Source organism: Pinus tabuliformis, chromosome 2_1, assembly GCF_031772625.1.
Source record: "Pinus tabuliformis cultivar Carrire ecotype Pingquan chromosome 2_1, CPIR1, whole genome shotgun sequence".
NCBI lineage: Eukaryota > Viridiplantae > Streptophyta > Pinopsida > Pinales > Pinaceae > Pinus > Pinus tabuliformis.
In genome coordinates, this window is record NC_142299.1 from 439,958,837 (window position 1) to 439,977,279 (window position 18,443).

At 36.1% G+C, this 18,443-nt stretch overlaps 1 protein-coding gene across 1 annotated transcript in view; it reads right to left on the reverse strand.

Moving 5' to 3' along the window:
* The window catches only part of LOC149200816 (uncharacterized), a 118,519-nt gene extending 111,464 nt beyond the window's left edge, over positions 1-7,055 (reverse strand). The window contains exon 1 of the mRNA XM_089399640.1: positions 6,889-7,055. The gene's annotated coding sequence lies outside the window, so the exon portion shown is untranslated. The remainder of the gene's footprint in view (positions 1-6,888) is intronic.
* Positions 7,056-18,443: the final 11,388 nt, after the last annotated feature.

Below are 18,443 nucleotides of genomic sequence, written 5' to 3' on the forward strand. Positions count from 1 at the left end.
ATTAAATGACAAAATAGTGAAAAAGACCAAATTCATTTGATTCACTTTTTGCATGAAACCATTAAAAAACAAATAAATAATTGTCAGAATCTTTCGGAATGAGTTGTGTAGAAAAATTCTGACAATATGAATAGCTATACAAATCTCCACTCATAAATAAATAATGCTTTTAGATAAATCTTGATTGCTAAAAAATAAATTGTTATTTTTATTGGATTATACATATATATATATATATAGATATATACAGTAAAATTTAATTGCAGTTAAATTTTTTTATTGTATTGAATTTGACAAAAGAATTGAAAATATAATTTAAATTTAAATTTTGGATTTTTCCAAATACATTTTTAATTAATTTTATTTAAAATGTATTAAAAATGTAAATTAAATACTTTTAATCTTTTTAAAATAAATTTATTTATTTATTTAAGACATAATTTTAATAAAATAAAAACATTTTTAATTAATTTTATTTAAAATGTATTAAAAATGTAAATTAAATACTTTTAATCTTTTTAAAATAAATTAAGGTACAAAGAGAGGCCGATAGGATTAGTGAAATGAAGAAAGTTTTATAGATAGTCAAGCATATATAAAGGTATGTAGTGACGAAGGCAATAACCACGTTGACCATCCTGTACCAGTACATCTGATATTAGAAGAACAAAACCAAAACCAAACCATTCATATTAATATAGTAAGTGTAGAACGCGTTCATACTTAAAGCTCAATAGGTTCAATAGATTATTGGCAGCACGATTTTTTTCTAAATAAAAAGTAAATTACAACGTTGTACATGGTAAATGAAAAGTGGAGAAATTTGTGATATGCAAATGTTAAAACAAATCACTTACATTACTGGTTGACAGTAGAAGTAAAACATTAACATTATTAAAATTTTGAAACCGTTTTTAAATTCATGTATTGTATTTTTCAAAGTATTTTGTTTTACATACTTAAGTCCTCAAATATAGTGGTTTTAGATTCCATTTTGGCAAACCCACCATTCAAAACACTATGTATTTCTCTGGCCCTCAAAGCAAGCTTTTAGCACTTATTAATCTATGCTCTGTCCAAGATACAATTCAAACTTTCATTTTCAAGCATTTTAAGAGGCAAAACAGTGCAAATATTTTAAATGTTCTATTTACTTGTCTGAATTTCTACAAATAAAATATATATGATTGTTTTGATAAGATTGGAATTGATGGTTCCTTTGTCTAATTTGTGTAACAATTCTTTTCATGATGTGCACTGTTTTGATCCTGATGTTCTGGGCTGTAAATAGCATCTTTTTGTATTTGGTCAAAGAGATTTTTAAAAGAATAGAAACAAACACAGGGCTTTATGACAGAGGGGAGTTGCTTCTGTAGCAGTAAAAAGTGATGAAAAATCAAAAGTGGTTACAGAATATGTTGTGGGTATATCAGGGATGAAGTGGGTCTGGTCTGATTGGGGTTCAAGTCCGCTGAAGTATGTAGTAATTTGGGGTGATGCAATCAGAATGGGCTTGATGGGATTGCAATACAGGAAAGGTCAAATAAACATCAGAAAAAAACAACCCATTAACATTAGAAATAAAAAAAAATAAGCAGGAGCACAACAGCCAAATTCTTATTCATTGAAATTAATTGAGGCAGTCTCTTCCATAAAGCTTATCCCCAGTCTATTCTATGCTTCCTTACATCAAGATAATTAGATTTCAAGCTTGAACCCCTTTAAATGGGAGCTTAATCCATCTTCATCCTTATCTATAAATGTTTATTATAATTTTTAATTTCTTCCTATTGTCTAGATTTGTCTCCCCATTATTATCTAAAATTATGTCTACAGCTTAATCCCAGTCATGAGTAGATATTTTAATCCATAAAATTTTATTATTATGTAGAACTCTACCTCGAATTATATTATCCATACATAAATATTACTGTCTATAAGTTTTCTAATACTATCTAAACGCCTTTAATGCCTAATTCTCAAATCCCTCCAGGAACGTGTTCTCCTGTGTGCTAATATGGATCAATTTGAAACACTTGATACCATCAGTATTCGGATTACTTGGATTTGCAGCGCTGAGATTTAATGGTACACTGATGGTTCTCCTACATGTAGAATCAAATTACATATTTGGAAAGTTTCAACATAATTTTACGTTGACATGCAGGTAGTAGCCTGGCATTTCTTACAAAGGAGTAAAAATATTTGAATTTTGAAGGTTCGGATGAGTAATATTCCAGGTTCATTGAGAAGGCAAAGTATTTGGAGTCCTTCTGATGGCCAAGATAGGCAGTGAAATGTTTGAGCTTCTGCCGAAGAATTTTCTTATTTATTGTAAAATATTCAAAGCCCTTTTGGCAATGTAAAGGTATCTGGTTTTCAGTTCTTCTACGACATAGTATCTGAAGTGCAGATGGAAAATGGGAAATGCCCATTAACAAAAAAATGATTCAAATGCCTTCAACTGTCTATAGGCATACTATTTCAACTATAGTTTTTTGAGGGTGGAGGAATTCCAATCAGTAAATTCACTGCAGCATTGAAATCTGTTAATAGTTAAATTCCAATTCATGGGCCAGGCATTTGAAGCCCTCTTGACAGGTAAAATGCTTTTGGGGAAACTGCCTTTTTAAGCACTTTTGAGGGATTCTTCCTTTCCACTCGAGAAATATTCAAAGTAAGGTCGACCCCGTAATATTATTTACTTGGTTTATGTCAACATTTACCATTGCGTGTATCTCGGTAACCATAACCAGATGGAAATAAGGTAGGGCCCGTTGTTGTATGGTGCGATTAGAAAGTCAAATTATAATATTCTTAAACCAATACTTATTGTATTCTTATGTGATGTTTAATAAAATACAATTAATTTTGTGATCTATAAATAATTTTGTAACTATTTTTATTTAAACATTAATAATAATAATAATAATAATAATAATAATAATAAAATGGGTTTTCCATTGATTGAAAACCTCAACTTCCCATTATTTATCATAACCCCTTGTTCAATATTAATTCTTAGAAGATCACACATGTTGCTTTCGTCTCACTTGCAGTGTCTGCATTCTCCACATTCTCCAGTAAATAAGGGAAGCACACTCTCACCCTCCTTGAGGTCAGTCACCCCTTCTCCAACACTCTCAACAACTCTGTGTCAAGCAACAGATCTATAGTTAATGACCAATGCAATGCATTGCATTTTTGCAAAAAGGAAATGAAATGCAAAAAAACAGGGTGATATTGCATCGCCAATTTGGATTACTCCTTTGGCTCATTAATGGAAGGAGATTAATCTGCAGAGGATCATGCAAAATTTGGTAATTGGATGTGCACGTGTTCAATATTGATTATGCAAGAAAGCAGGATTGGGTTTTGTAATTTGTCAATTACTTTCTTTGGTTGGAGTTTTGATTATAGTTTAAAATTTGGTATTTCCCTAGTGACTGCAATGTGTAACTATGTGATGATACTCGAGCATCTGCGCTCTTCAGTATTGCTCTGCAATAGTTAGAGCTAAGGTTTTCCAGAGATTAAAGTAAGTCTCACTACTTATTTAGAACGGCGATTGAGATTCAACGGCCCAGTTTTAAATGTGATCTACATTATCAATTTAGTATTTCATAATCGGCATGGCCAAACTGTCTGTTTTGATTTTCGCAAATTCAATTTCAAAAAAAGATCTCCTGCACCCTAGACTGTAAAGCTCCTCACTTCTCTTGACCCAAATACAAAACTCAATTGATTTTTATAAGTCTATAAGTGCATGCTTCAGTCCAAAAATTGGCTCCAAACAGCTCATCAAGTGAATGAAAGAAAATTTACCACAGATTTGTCCATACTAGGGCACTGGAGGGGTTTTGTGACTGTATTTGTAACTATCACATGCCACGTACCAACACTAATTCTGAAGGGTTCACCCATAATAGTAATACTTTAGGTGACATCACGTAATTACAGAAAACCATCTTTAAGCATCTTGAACCCAAATGTCTATAGGTCTTGTGTGAATTTCATGATAGGTGCAACAAAATATATAAGAGTTCAATTTTGCAACAGTTAACGGAGGTTTTGCAATTTTTATTTAGGTAATGGAGGATTTTGCAATTTTTATTCAGGTGTAAGCAAGACTAATATGATTTCACTAAATTAGACAAGAACAACCAATCTTTTTGCTTATGACTGCTTTCAGAGTAGCATTTACGAATGCGGTCTCCATTGAGCTATTAAAATAATAATAATAAATAAATAAATCATTATTTTTCCTTTTTTTACTATGAAATTATATTGTGAAAAATTTCATAATGCAAATTTTGTTAGCTATTAAAGCAACTCCAACTTGGATCCACACAGAGTCGAACATCACCAACTCAAGCTGCCTTCTATAGGAAATGATACACGAGAGCAAATTCGGATATTTTGGCAAGGAGAACTGTCACCAGTTTTCTACTTTGAACTCCAGCATGACAGACTGTTCCACACTTGATTCAAGCAGTCCACGTTCAGAAGATTTTCAGACCCCAAATTCAGAAGATATGGGTCCATGTCAAGACCCCAACTACACAGAGTCAAGAGAGTATTATGTACTTCATGGAAATTGAGTACCCCTTAGGTTAGCAGAAGCTGGGAACAGTTCCCTCTAAGCAGGGAGAAAATGATGAGAACTTGCACCTAGCTTTATGCTTTTCGCCTTTAGCTTTAATTCTAACAACTTCAAGATGACTTGTTAGGCATGCACTATAGACTCATCTTCCCAAAATGTTATACGCTTTGTAGTGTGCATATAGATTTTATTCACATGTAATGAAAAGTGCACAGCACATGCATAATTGTGCCTACTTTTTGTGTGGCCTCTGATGCCCTGTGCATTTCTGCCCATGAGCACACATCACTTGATAATCAAATCAACCACCTAAAGGGCATAAAAGGTAATGAAATTATATATGGCAAGCTTGTGACGTCTAAAAGACAAAGAACACAACATTAAAAATCGCTCTACTTCAGTGATGGAAACAAAGCTCTGCCGCTGATGAGAAATAACAATAACCAACAACATCATAAGGGTAAATTACTGTCAACATATTCACAGAACTTTAAAGACTTGAAACAGAAAAAAATAGAAAAGTGAAATTGGAGGTTTATATGCCATTCCTATTGCACTGTCATCAAATAAGAAAGGAAGCGTTTCTTAGAGGATATCTATATCCAGATTCCAAACAAGACACACACGAGAATCAAGCATCAAGAATCTGTTTTCTTACCTTGTGGAATCGAGGGACAATTGACCTATTTTCATTGCAATATTTATCTCGCGAATCGTGATCACTGGACGGTTGGTTTTCTCCACCAAACCTGCCAGTATCTTCTTTATCAAAATCCTGATATCTACATCCAGTTAAATTTGAGAAGTGTTTTCCTTGCCGCCTTCTTTCAATCCTAGACCTTTGGTTTCCATCAGAAAGAGCAACCCCGTGGAATTGTCTTTGAGATTTTTCCATTTGTGATGCTGGAACTAATCGATTTGATGGATGTCCTTTCCAAGGCAGTCCTTCCTCTGGAACTGTTTTATTTCCTGAGACTTGTTTACTTGAGGAAGGCCTACAAGGAAACCGCACAGCACCTTTACCCTGTAGGTTGCATGGAAGCTCGGCATTGTTAAGGAAAATATTTCCTGATTGCAACTCTAACATCTTTTCACTGCGATCACGTTCAGACTGGCATACCACTGAGCCAAACATCAAGTTTCCATCTCTGCTGAATGGCTCTTCAGCTACAGCTGACCATGATTGACAGGGCACTGATCCAGTTTGACAAGATGAATTTTGGTTTTCATTCACAGGAAGATAGCAAGCATTTGAGCTTCCCCCAACGCACTTTTGGTTCCTATTCAGAGCAAAATCCCCAACATTTAGGTTTGCACTCCCAACACACTTTTGGCTTACAATTTCATTCATAGTAGCATTGCCTCCTGTACTATTAAGCTTATGATGTGCACCAAAACTGCCCAGCCAAAAACCGTTTTCTTCAGAAAGCCCTTGCAGGTGTTGGAAAAGGTCAGCCCCGTTCCCATACGACTGCGGCCAATGTTTCTGCTGGTGCAAAACATCACCAGTGAATGTGGGCCCATGATGCAAAAGAGAATCCCATTTCAAGTCGAGGCATACAAACAGATACTGTAGGAAACTATAGAAAAGGAAAACGAAATAACGTTAGTGGTGCTGACCGTCACCAAAGATCCCTGTGAAAATAAACAAGACATAACTCAAATTGTAGACAGCTTACCTTGAAAGCTTAACATTTTCTGGTAGTTGAGAAAACCCCTGAAAACTGAAAGTAGGAACACAGACTTTACCAGGATTAACGCCAAAGGGAGAGACAAAGACGACTGTTGAGGGGCACCAAATCTCATCTTGAGGCTACTGTAAACATGCAAATCTGTGGACACTCTCCCCAAAGAACCTGAATTTCTGACAGTCCCCAGGGTAGACTGGACAACAAAACCCTCGCGTTGTATTCCCAGCTCTGAGTTTTATTGAACGCATGCATGCAGAGTGCAAGTATAGGAAAAACCCCGGTGCAGGGTGGTGACCAGACGAGTAAGTTTAATGGGATAGTTAAATCCTAGGCAGGGTTGAAGCTATGTACAAAGCCCGAAGTCTGAGGACAAGGGGGCTCGACAGCAGAATCCCTGTCATTGCTATCTGCTTTTGAAATATGGGAAGGTGGAAAACAACCCTTCTGGCAGTGGTTACCGTTACAAGAGAACCCAAAAGCGGACGAGGATAAATGGTTACGACTTGAAAATTAAACGTAGTGGATTGCAATGGCAGGACAACCAGCAAGAACAGGGACAGAACCCCAGCTGAAAACACGAAATACCATGCATACCTTTGTTGAAACTCTTCGCAAATTCCTGCGACTCCGAAGTCACTGAAATGTCTATCTTAATGCGGAAATTTAACGTGATTTTTCCGGGCAGTAAGAAGGTTTTGATAATGGCCAGCCTTTCTATTCGTTACATCCAAAATTGTGGAATCAGAACTGAGAGCTGGGCGTTGCGTCCAAAATTGTGGAATCAGAACTGAGAGCTGGGCGTTGCGTGGGGATTTAATTTTAATTGGTGTGTCATATACAGGAACCCCACGCATTTGTTTGTCAAATCTTCAGAGGAGACGCCAACGAGCATTTTCCATTGCAACGCAAATTCCTTTTGATTTCAGTGAGTTGAAAATTAACAATTGGCATAACTCACCTAAACCTCCTTTTTTCCTGTTTTTAAAAGTGGGATAAAAAACCATCGCTATTGGAGGTTGTGCATCTTTCGGTCTTCATTAGCTTTTTGGTTACACCGAGTAACAGCGTTGGAAATGTAATGAGCTTGGGTGGGGCTAATCGAGTGGATGTTTATGATGTTAAAATTAGTTTAGGGTAATATGCTTTATAAGTATTTTTTGTTTTTTACAATTTTTTTTTATTCAGATTGATTTTTTGTTTTTTTTATAATTTATTCTTTTTCTTATTTAAATAATTGATGAGTTGGCTCAACTTTCCAATAATCTTTTTGAAAATACAATGCTAAGAAATCGATGTTAATATATTTTCATAATTTTCTCTCATGTCTTTATGCCTTTATATCAATGTCATGGATATTGAATGTTATGATCTGCTGAGTGATTAAATATGCTTTTTTGGTATTATAATGGTTACTAAAAGATTTAATCATAAGCTTCAATTACTCCAATTTATCACCAATTAATGTAATTATAACATATTGATATATTGGTTAATCTCAATTTTTAGTAATGTCATTGTTAACTTAATATTAATTACTCCAACTTATCACTAATTAATCTAATAATTACATATTTATATTTTTGTTAACCTCAATTTTTAATTATGTCGTTGTTAACTTAATACAAAAACGAGTGAGATTCCAATGTTATATAATATTTTATTATAATTTTGTTGTTAAATAATATATATTTAGACAAGAAACTGGGAATAATTAATCAAACCAAGAGGGCGGCTCTGCAAATCAGATTTAGGGTTTGCCTTAGGGTTTGTGTAGCTGGTTACCATGGCGGGGTGCGGAGGAGGGAGGTATGCTCCCTCCCACAGTCAACTGGTTGCGGACAGAAGCAAGGGAGTTGGATCCCAATGCTTCAAGAAACCAGCGGAGGTGGCAATAGAGGTTACGAATAAGAAAAATCGGAAACCATCGGACCTTAAGAACAGGAAGAGAACCATGAGGAAGTCGGTACGGAGAAGAGGACAGAGAATAGCAGTCAGAAAGTTGCTTCCATGAATACATCAGGGGGATGTAGACCCAAGGCGGCCACTATTCCTCGAGTCGTTTTAAGTGACCTAGCGTTGCAGGTGCACAGAGAACACATGGCGGAATATGTTGTTATCTGTAAATTTATGGGGATCTGGCCGACGGAGAAGGCTTTGCAAGCATGGATAAGGAACCACTGGAAACCAAAAGGGAAAATAGACCTCCACCTTAGGTCCAAAGGTTTCTTCACGGCGGTGTTCACAAGCTTAGAGGACAAAGACAAAGTGTTTGAGGGAGGACCCTATTTTTACGCGTCTGCAGGCCTTTACATGAGACCATGGGTAATGAACTTTGTCCCAGAACGAGACACTTTCACCTCAATGTCGGTATGGATAAGACTCTACTCCCTTCCTTTAGATTATTGGTTGTCAGAGTCTCTAAAGGCTATAGGTAATAAGCTAGGGCATTCTATAAAAATCTCAGAAACTACTCTAAGAGGCAAAATACTTCCTTCGCCCGGATATGTGTGGAAATGGACTTATCCGGGGCACTTCCAGATGCAATCATTTTGGAAGCGTATGACGAGGAATGGGTGCAGATGGTTAATTATGAACACGTCTCATTCAAGTGCCATAAGTGTCATGAACATGGACACCTATACAGGGACTGCCCATTGAACAAGATGGAAAACAACAAGAAAGCCACTACAGGCAAGGATCCCAAAGGCTTTATTAAGGTTGGGGGTAAAGGGAAAGGAGGCAAGAGGTACCCAAAGAAAGGCACTGAATACAGGCAATCAAACCACAATAGTTTCAAGATCTTAGAAGAAGAAGTCGAAATCAATGGGACAACCCAGAATCGGAGAAAAATCCCAATGAGAAGGAAGGGGATGCTAACATGGAGGATATAACAGAAAACAACAAACAAACGGACGATGTGCCAAGCATGATGGAGCTCAGCAGGGACCGGGAGATGACCCCGAGTGAGGCAGGAATGAAAGACCAGTAACTTCAGGAGATTCTAAAGAGAGAGAATCTAGATCTAGAAAATTTTCTGCAGCAGGGAATCAAGAAAGGGGTTGAATCTCTACCTAAAGAGGATTTGACAGGGTTCAACAACTCTTCCTCTAGAGATCACAATCAAAGTGCTCTGTAGTAAAAAGACACCATGACAGCCAGGAGAACAGGGGAGTGAAAACGATGGAGGATACACCGATGATTTCTTCAAAGAACCCCGGTAGGAAAAGGGGAAGGAAAAAACAGAACGAGTTATTTTCCGAATGTGGGAAACTTATGATTAACTCAGATGAGATGAAGGATCTTACTAGTTACTCCTTTACAAACCTTTCTTAATGAAGCTTGCAACTTGGAACATAAGGGGTCTAGGAAGTAGAAGGAAACAAAGAAACCTTAGCAGTCGAATTAAAGAAGAAAAAACAGATATGATATTTATTCGGGAAGCAAAATGTTCAATGGACAAGATCAGAGAGATACACTCTAAGTGGTTAATCAAGTATGAGTATCTAGAGGTTAAAGCAGATAACTCGGCGGGGGGGATTCTCACCCTATGGAATCCTCAAAAACTTGGAATCCTGGATGTTGAAGCTTCTAGGAATTATCTATCAATGGTGATTCAACTGTTGGGGGATAAGGAGATCTACATGATCACCAACGTCTATGGTCCTAAAAAATTAGAAGACAAACTAAAGCTTCTCACCTCCCTTGAGAAACCTAGGGAGAGATATCCTGATATACCCTGGATTCTGGCAGGGGATTTCAATATGATCAGATCTCTTACAGAGAAAAACGACGGTACAAGAAAACTAGGTAGGGACTCCATTTCCTTCCAGAACTTCATGAATAACATGGGGCTAGTGGACGTAGAAACAACAAATGGCATGCTTACTTGGAATAATAAGAGAGGAGGGGCTTCTCAAGTCGCCTCTAAGTTGGACAGATTCATAATCTCAAAGGAAATCCTTATCACAGGCCTTGATATGTCAGCTTTAATCCTTTCCTTTGGAGGCTCGGACCACTGGCATTTTCAGCTGGAAGCTTCTTTTATGGGAACACCGAGGAACAAACCTTTCAGGTTTGAAAATGTTTGGCTCTCTCACCCTAATTTCACCAGAAATATTGACAAATGGTGAACGGAAGAAAGGCTCGTTCAAGGCACCAAAATGTTCATACTACAATAAAGGCTCAAACACATCAAATGTAGGCTTAAAGTTTGGAGCAAACAAGAGTTTGGAAATATTTTTAAAGCCAAAAAAGAAGTTGAGCAGAAAATCCAGGAGATTAATCAGATCAACATCTCAGAGGGTTACATTGAGGAAAGAAAAATTCAGGCTGACTCTCTACAGAACGAATGGGAAGATCGGTGTATACAAGAGGAGATTTTATGGAGACAGAAATCGAGGGTGCAGTGGATTAGAGAAGGAGAAAGAAACACAAAGTTTTTTCATAGATCAACCTTGGACCATAGATCCCATAACATAATTTCCAAACTTAAATATTCTCATGGGAGAGAGCTTGTCTCACACATAGAAATAGAATTTGTCCTAGTTCAACACTTTTTGAGCATAGTAGAGGAGCCTCTTGTAGACAGATCACGGTTCATCAACAAATTCACAAAGTTCATTCCTAAGCTTGTAACTAGGGAAGACAACCTCAATCTTAACAGGCTAGTGTCGAAGGAGGAGGTTAGTAAAGTTATCAATGAGATGCAAAATGGGAAAGCTCCGAGCCCTGATGGTTTCAATGTGGATTTCTTCAAAGCTTGCTGGAAAATAGTCAAACGAGATATCCTCGAAGTTGTGGAAGACTCTAGGAGATCTAAAACTGTTTTGAAAGCTCTTAATGCCTCCTTAATAGCTTTGATTCCAAAGCAGGAAAAAGCTATGACACCGGACAGATTCAAATCCATAGCCTTATGTAATGTGGTGTACAAAATTATCTCCAAAGTGATCGCTAACAGACTCAAGCCTCTTCTTCCTGATCTTGTTTCAGAGGAGCAAACTAGTTTTGTGGAAGGAAGATAGATTCTCAACAACATCATATAAGCTCACGAGGTGGTACACTCTCTTAATAGCAATAAGCAAGCTGGTATGATCATGCAATTGGACCTAGCAAAGGCTTATGATAAGCTAAGTTGGGCATACATTAAGGAAGTGCTAAGAGCTTATGGCTCTGACCACAACTGGATAAGATGGGTTATGGCCCTTGTATCCATGGCTAGCTTCTCAACACTGCTTAATTGCTCTCCATCTAGAACCTTTATTCCCTCTAGGGGTCTCAAACAAGGGGATCCTCTCTCCCCCTTCCTCTTTGTTCTCATGATGGAAGGACTTAGCAGAGTGATCAAAATGGAAAATGTTGAAGGAAGAATCCAGGGTCTGAAACTTACCCCGGAAGGGGATGCCTCCACTCACCAACAATTTGTGGATGATACAATGCTGTAGAGCATTCCTACGGTTAAGGAAGCCAAATCTTTCAAACAAATCCTGAACGACTTTGCTTTGGCGGCTGGTACAGAGGTAAGCCTTGACAAATCAAAGGTTCTTTTTTCAATACTGACATTGCTATTCAGAGGAACCTCACCAGAATTATTGGGTTTCAAAGGGCTCAGTTACCTTCCAAGTACATTGGAATACCTCTTACTGACAAGCCTCTAAGTAAGGGAGTGTGGGAACCAGTCACCAATAAACTGCAGGACAAATTCGGGAAATGAACCTGCAGGTCTTTGAATTTGGCAGGGGGCCTTGTGCTTACAAAGGTTGTTCTACAGGCTATACCCATATTCATGTTTTCATCTCTCCCTGCTCCCAAAGGTGTCCTACAACAAATCATAAGTATTCAGAGAGATTTTCTTTGGGGCAAAGGGGAAGAGAAAAAGAAGTGGTCGTTTGTAGCATGGGACAAGCTCTGCAAACCTAAGGCACATGGAGGTTTGGGGCTTCATGACCTTGAAATCCTAAGCAGAGTTTTGGGAGCAAAACTGTGGTGGAGGTGGCTCAAGGAATCGACAACTCCTTGGGCTAGGTTTTGGAAGCAGAAATATGCAAGCAATTGGCACGAGAAGGATCATATCAGAATGTTAGGGCTCATCAAGGGCTCCCACATTTGGAACCTTGTTTGGGAGAATAGAGGTATGGTACAACAACATAGTTTCTGGGAGATCAGAGCTGGTAACCTTGCACAGTTTTGGGAGGACAATTGGCAACAAGAACCAAATTTGTTTAGAGAAGAACTAACTACTCTAAAAAATGACACCGATAACAAAGGTTTACTCATGTTCAGTGACTTCTGGGATTAGGTAAGGGACAATGAAAAATGGTGAAATTGGAAGAATCTTGGTTACAATGAAGAGAGTCCTTTGAAAGCCCAAGCGGCTTCCCTTGCACTTGACTTGGAGAAGAGGAAGATTTTAGTGTCTTCCTCGTTTGACCAACTGAGATGGGGTAGAAACACTGAAGGCACTTTCAACCTCTACGAAGCTAAATGCAAGGCCCTTGGTTTCAATTATTCAAACCCTGACCAGGTTTGGAATAACCTTTGGAGGAACCCGCAGTGGATGAAAGTCAAATTATTCATGTGGTTAGTGCACCATGAGAAAATTCTCACCTGGGAGAATCTTTGGAAAAGGGGATTTGTTGGCCCATCCAAATGCCATCTCTGTGGCTTACTGGAAGAAATGATGGAGCATTTACTAAACCTCTGCCCCTTCACCTCTACCTTGTGGGATTGGATGGCCTCAGTCTTCAGGAAAACTGACAGAGACAGACTCAGCATCAGCAACACCTTGAAGAATTGGAGGAAAGACCTTTCTGGTAATGAAATCATTAACATGGCTTGGACCTTGGTTCCGAGCTTTATTAAATGGGATGTTTGGAAAGAACGCAATGGCAGGATTTTCAAGAATAAAATTGGCTCGACCCAGAATATCATAGTCCAAATTCCAAGACAAATCAAAGATACAGTAAGAGCCCTTACGTGGAAAATTCCTGAGGACCCCCCTTCGGCCCAGGAGGCTCACATCTTGAGGCAGTTGGATCTCCACTCTCTGGTTCCCCTCAGAATTGTTAAGGGAATGAGAAAACCAACTACTAGTAAAGATTTATGGCAGCCTCCTCCTCATGGATTTTTGAAGATCAATATTGAAGGGGCTTCTAAGGGCAACCCAGGGATGGTGGGATTTATAGGTGTCATAAGAGATGAACATGGGAGCATAAAGGATATATTCCAGAGTCATTTGGGGATGACCACTAACAACATGGCGGAGCTAATGGCCTTAGAACAATGCCTGGAAAGCCTGATTAAGTTAAATTTACACAATGCCATCACTGAAGCGGACTAAGAATTGGTCATTAATGCGGCCAAGAAAATGTGTAATGGAACGGAACCTGAAAAAGTGTCGAAACATTGGAGGCTCTCATAAGTCTTTCAACGTATTCACTCCCACTTGTGGATCCTGAGGACCGTCAGTTTTGTTCATGTGCGAAGGGAAGCAAATTTTTTAGCTGATCGTCTAGCGAATGAAGGCGTGATGTGCAAGGAGACCAATATCTGGTATGACTGGGATTCTACACCCTCAGGTAAACTGAGGGATGATTGTCATCGATAGGCGGCAAAAGACATGGAGTACTTCTAGATCATGGAAAATAAGCAGGAGGGAGACTAGCGGGTGTGGGCAAGTGCGGAAGTCCTGGAGCTTGGGTGAAGAGTTGGCGGGTTTACTTTCCGTCAATCCTATCGTTGCTGCTTTCACTGTAGCCAACTAACAGATTAGAGGATGTGTTAAACATCGTGCTTGTTGAAGGGCCGTAGACCACAGGTTTTGAGGGCCTTTGATATCGGATGGATATTAGGTTTCCTTTTGATAAGAGGTTAAGGGGTTGAGCGGACCCAATATTTTTTTTAGACCAAGGTTATAATCTAGATTGGGTCCGTTTAGCAGATAATTATCGTGTACATTTCCGAAGCGATATCCTGTGGACCGTCGGATCAAAAGGGTGTTGATCAACGTGCATCTTGGTTGATCGGAGGGAGTATCTACTGTCCGATTAAGGTTAGCTCGACGATGGATCATGGAAGTTTCTTGGTTGTTCGGAGTGAGTATCTACCGTCCGTTTGTAGGCTAGATTGATGGTGGATCTCGGGAGATCTTGGTTGATCGAAGTGAGTATCTATCGTTCGATTGAAAGGTAGATCGATGGTGGATTTTGATGGATAGAATTGGGGAGATTGAGAGGAAAGACTTGACGGAGAAGAGTTGCGGAGTGATCAATAATTTGCTCACTTAGGATTTATGCCCAAGGGGCTTTTGTGGTTTTGTATGCAAGGTTTTGGGTTCTGTTAACCTAGTTGTTTGCTGGTTTTTCAACTGGTTTGTCTTTTTTTGGTCTTTACACTTGTAAAGACGTGTACCATATGTAATCTTTGTTCGGTTAATTGAAGGTTCCACTCTTACTTGACCAAATATATATATATATATACAAAACATTATCTAGAAAAGAATATATAAGTCAAAATGTCAAATAAAATTTGTTTAAAGGTTAAAAACATTGATTGGGAGCAATTTAATAAGTGAACAAACTCATCTTTATAACAAATTTTTTTCCTTCAAATTTGTTGTATTTTGTTTTAAGGCTTAATTTTCATTTTTAAATATAGAAGCAGCATTCCATGTAAATTCTATCAAATTAAATACAAGTACGTATCTATTTCTCTCATCTAATGCCAATCCCTAGCTAATGTTGCTCTAAGTCTTTTGCTTTCGTTAACAAACCAACCAATTCCTCCCTGCCTATCTAGGATCAACCTCTCTAGTTCCCAAACCTAGAGGATTTCAAGATCAAAGTCTTTTGGCCCCCTGCCCAAAACTCCAAGAACAGTGCTAAAGTTTCCAACTTTTTAGTTGAAAATCAAGCCCCATGCTTGTCCCTCAATTTTTACCCCTCCTCCTTCTATGTAACTTTTGTTTTTTCCCCCCATTTTCCTCAACAAAGAACCCCCTTTGTATTGAAGAAGTTTCTTCCTCTTCACAAAAATTCCTCATCGCCTTTCCATAGAAAAATCATTTTTTGTTTCAACTGGTTCTCCACCTACCATCATGATGAATGGCTTTTATCCACCTCATTCGTTGTTGTTCTTAGGTGTTTAAATTGTAATGAATGGTCTTTACGATTTAAGGCAATCGTCATCCTTCACATATATATCTCTTAAAATGATTATAATCAAAAGCTAAGGTTGGGTCGATTTATTTGTTTCCCAAGTTTTGTTGACATGGTTTTATTAATTAGAGATGTCCTTAAATACGACAAGTTGTCAAGTCGTTGGTGCCCTTTTGTTTCAATACAAATCCATATAATCAAATAAGATTAGAGTCGGTCTCAATTTTTTTATTAAATGGTTTATTAATTATAATATTAGTTTAGTATGTTTATTAAGTTTTATATAATTATAGACTTAACACATTCATTATATTCTCGATAGTTGTGTATTTAATTTAATATTAATTCATTTATCTATATTTAGACATTCTTCATAGCCAATTAAAATGTATACTAGTGCAATGCATACATATGTAGCTATCACATGCATGCTAATATTTTTATTCTCCCTGTAATTTTAGATGGGTCATTACATGTATAGTTACATTTGATTGATGAGAACTTTAACCATGGAATTTTCTATATAAAAAATTTAATCAATGACCTAGAGCTTTAAGGGAAAAAAGAAAAGAAAAAGATAATTCAAGCAAGAATTTTCCCTTGCTAAAAAATAAAATTATTTAAAAGATTGAAATTATCCATTTATTAACTCACTCATTTTAGATTGGGATTCCTTCTACAATGAATAAGGAACATTAGTAATCACTAACTAGCAAGCTTAGGGAACATCAATAATCACTAACTAGCAAGCTCATGCTGGTCTCCAAAAATCATCAATAACACAACATTAATTGTATTATTTATGAAAATAATTAAAAAACTTAACTATATCTAATTGTCCAATGTTTTTCAATTTAACAAATTTCTTACCATATTTTTAACCATCTTTAAACTTGAACAACCTCATAACTAATTGAAAATCTATTTAGAATGATCGTGAATTCTTTATCAATAATTGGAGGATCCTCTAATCCTCCTCCACCAACAACAAAAAAACTCCTCTTAAGACATAAATTAATTTATGTCTTACTATATTATATGACATTGCCATCCATTGGCCTTGATCTTTATGTTTTAATGGTGTGGTTTATTAAACACATTCTTTTTAAAACAAGTCCACATTTCACATGACATATGTGTTGATGAAAGTAAATTGGCTTGATCGGGTCACTGACATTTGAATTAATTGGTTCATAATCATTGTGTCGAAAGGTGTTCTACAACAATATATAGTAGATATGTAAGCATTAGATGTTAGATGTAAATATTTTTTAAATTCAATTTTTATTTATTTATTTTTTAATAAAATTACTAAAAAAGTTTTAAAAAATTATAATATCATATCACATTACAATATAACATGTAAATAGTAGTAAGCCCCAAGGGTTAGCTCAACTAGCCAAGTCTTCGTTGTTAAGTACCCCGTCAATCGAAAGGTCATAGAAAAAAAAATGTAAATATTAGTTATAAATTAACATTCATTTTACTATATAAATTAAAATAACGATTTCATAACCATATTTAAATTTAATTAATAAGCATATACAATTTTAATATTTACAATATAACAATATTCTTAATCATGAATATTTACCCCACTTTGCCATGGATATTATTAACTTTTAAATGTACTTTTTTACAATACCATGGCTTATCAATACCACATACCCAAAAACCGTAAGTCATTTCAAAATTTAAAAGGAAAAAATTATGAAAAAAAAATAAATTAATTTTTATAACATTTTTTTAAATTAAAAATTAATACTTACAATAAGCATACAATATAACAAGCATAACCATGGATATTCACCCCATTTTATATTATTAACTTTTAAATGTACTTTTTTACAATATCATGGCTTATCAATACCACTTGCCCAAAAACCATAACTCATATCAAATCAAAATATTTTTTATTTTATAACATTTTTTAAATTAAATCTAAAAGCAAAAAGTTGTTGGACACATGTTGTAATGGTGTAAATGTTTGTAAACATTTTGACTAGGTCAAAACAAAATTAGAATTAAAATTAAAATACAATAAAAATAATAATAATGGTAATTATAATAAAAACATTTTGACCTGACTAAATTACATAAAACTAAAAATAGAAAAATATATACATAATATAAAATCCATCTCTACAACCTAGTATAAAGTATATATGTAGGCGTTAGATGTTAGAGGTAAATATTTTTTAAATTCAATTTGTTTATATTGTAATTTTGTTTTTATTAATAAAATTACCAAAAAAAATTGGATAAAAGAAAATCATAATATACATATCATATTAAAATACAAGGTCGCATCAGCCCCACGCGGGCAGGCGAGTTGGTAATCGAAACGCGGTGAAGTTCGTTAGAAAGACGGGCTCTGTACTGAAGATCACGAGTTCAATTCCCTCGGACTAACCCGGCGCTATAGAGAGGGGCGGGCGCAGTTCCCAGTGGTTATAGAGACGGTGGTCAGAATCAACCCCGTCTAACGCGAGTCGCGAGGCTACTCCAGTTGCCTATTCCACTGTAACAAAAAAAATACAAGTTCGCATACTGTGGCTTAGTTTAGATATAGCTAAATTAAAGTAAATAAATGACAAAATAGTGAAAAAGACCAAATTCATTTGATTCACTTTTTGCATGAAACCATTAAAAAACAAATAAATAATTGTCAGAATCTTTCGGAATGAGTTGTGTAGAAAAATTCTGACAATATGAATAGCTATACAAATCTCCACTCATAAATAAATAATGCTTTTAGATAAATCTTGATTGCTAAAAAATAAATTGTTATTTTTATTGGATTATACATATATATATATATATAGATATATACAGTAAAATTTAATTGCAGTTAAATTTTTTTATTGTATTGAATTTGACAAAAGAATTGAAAATATAATTTAAATTTAAATTTTGGATTTTTCCAAATACATTTTTAATTAATTTTATTTAAAATGTATTAAAAATGTAAATTAAATACTTTTAATCTTTTTAAAA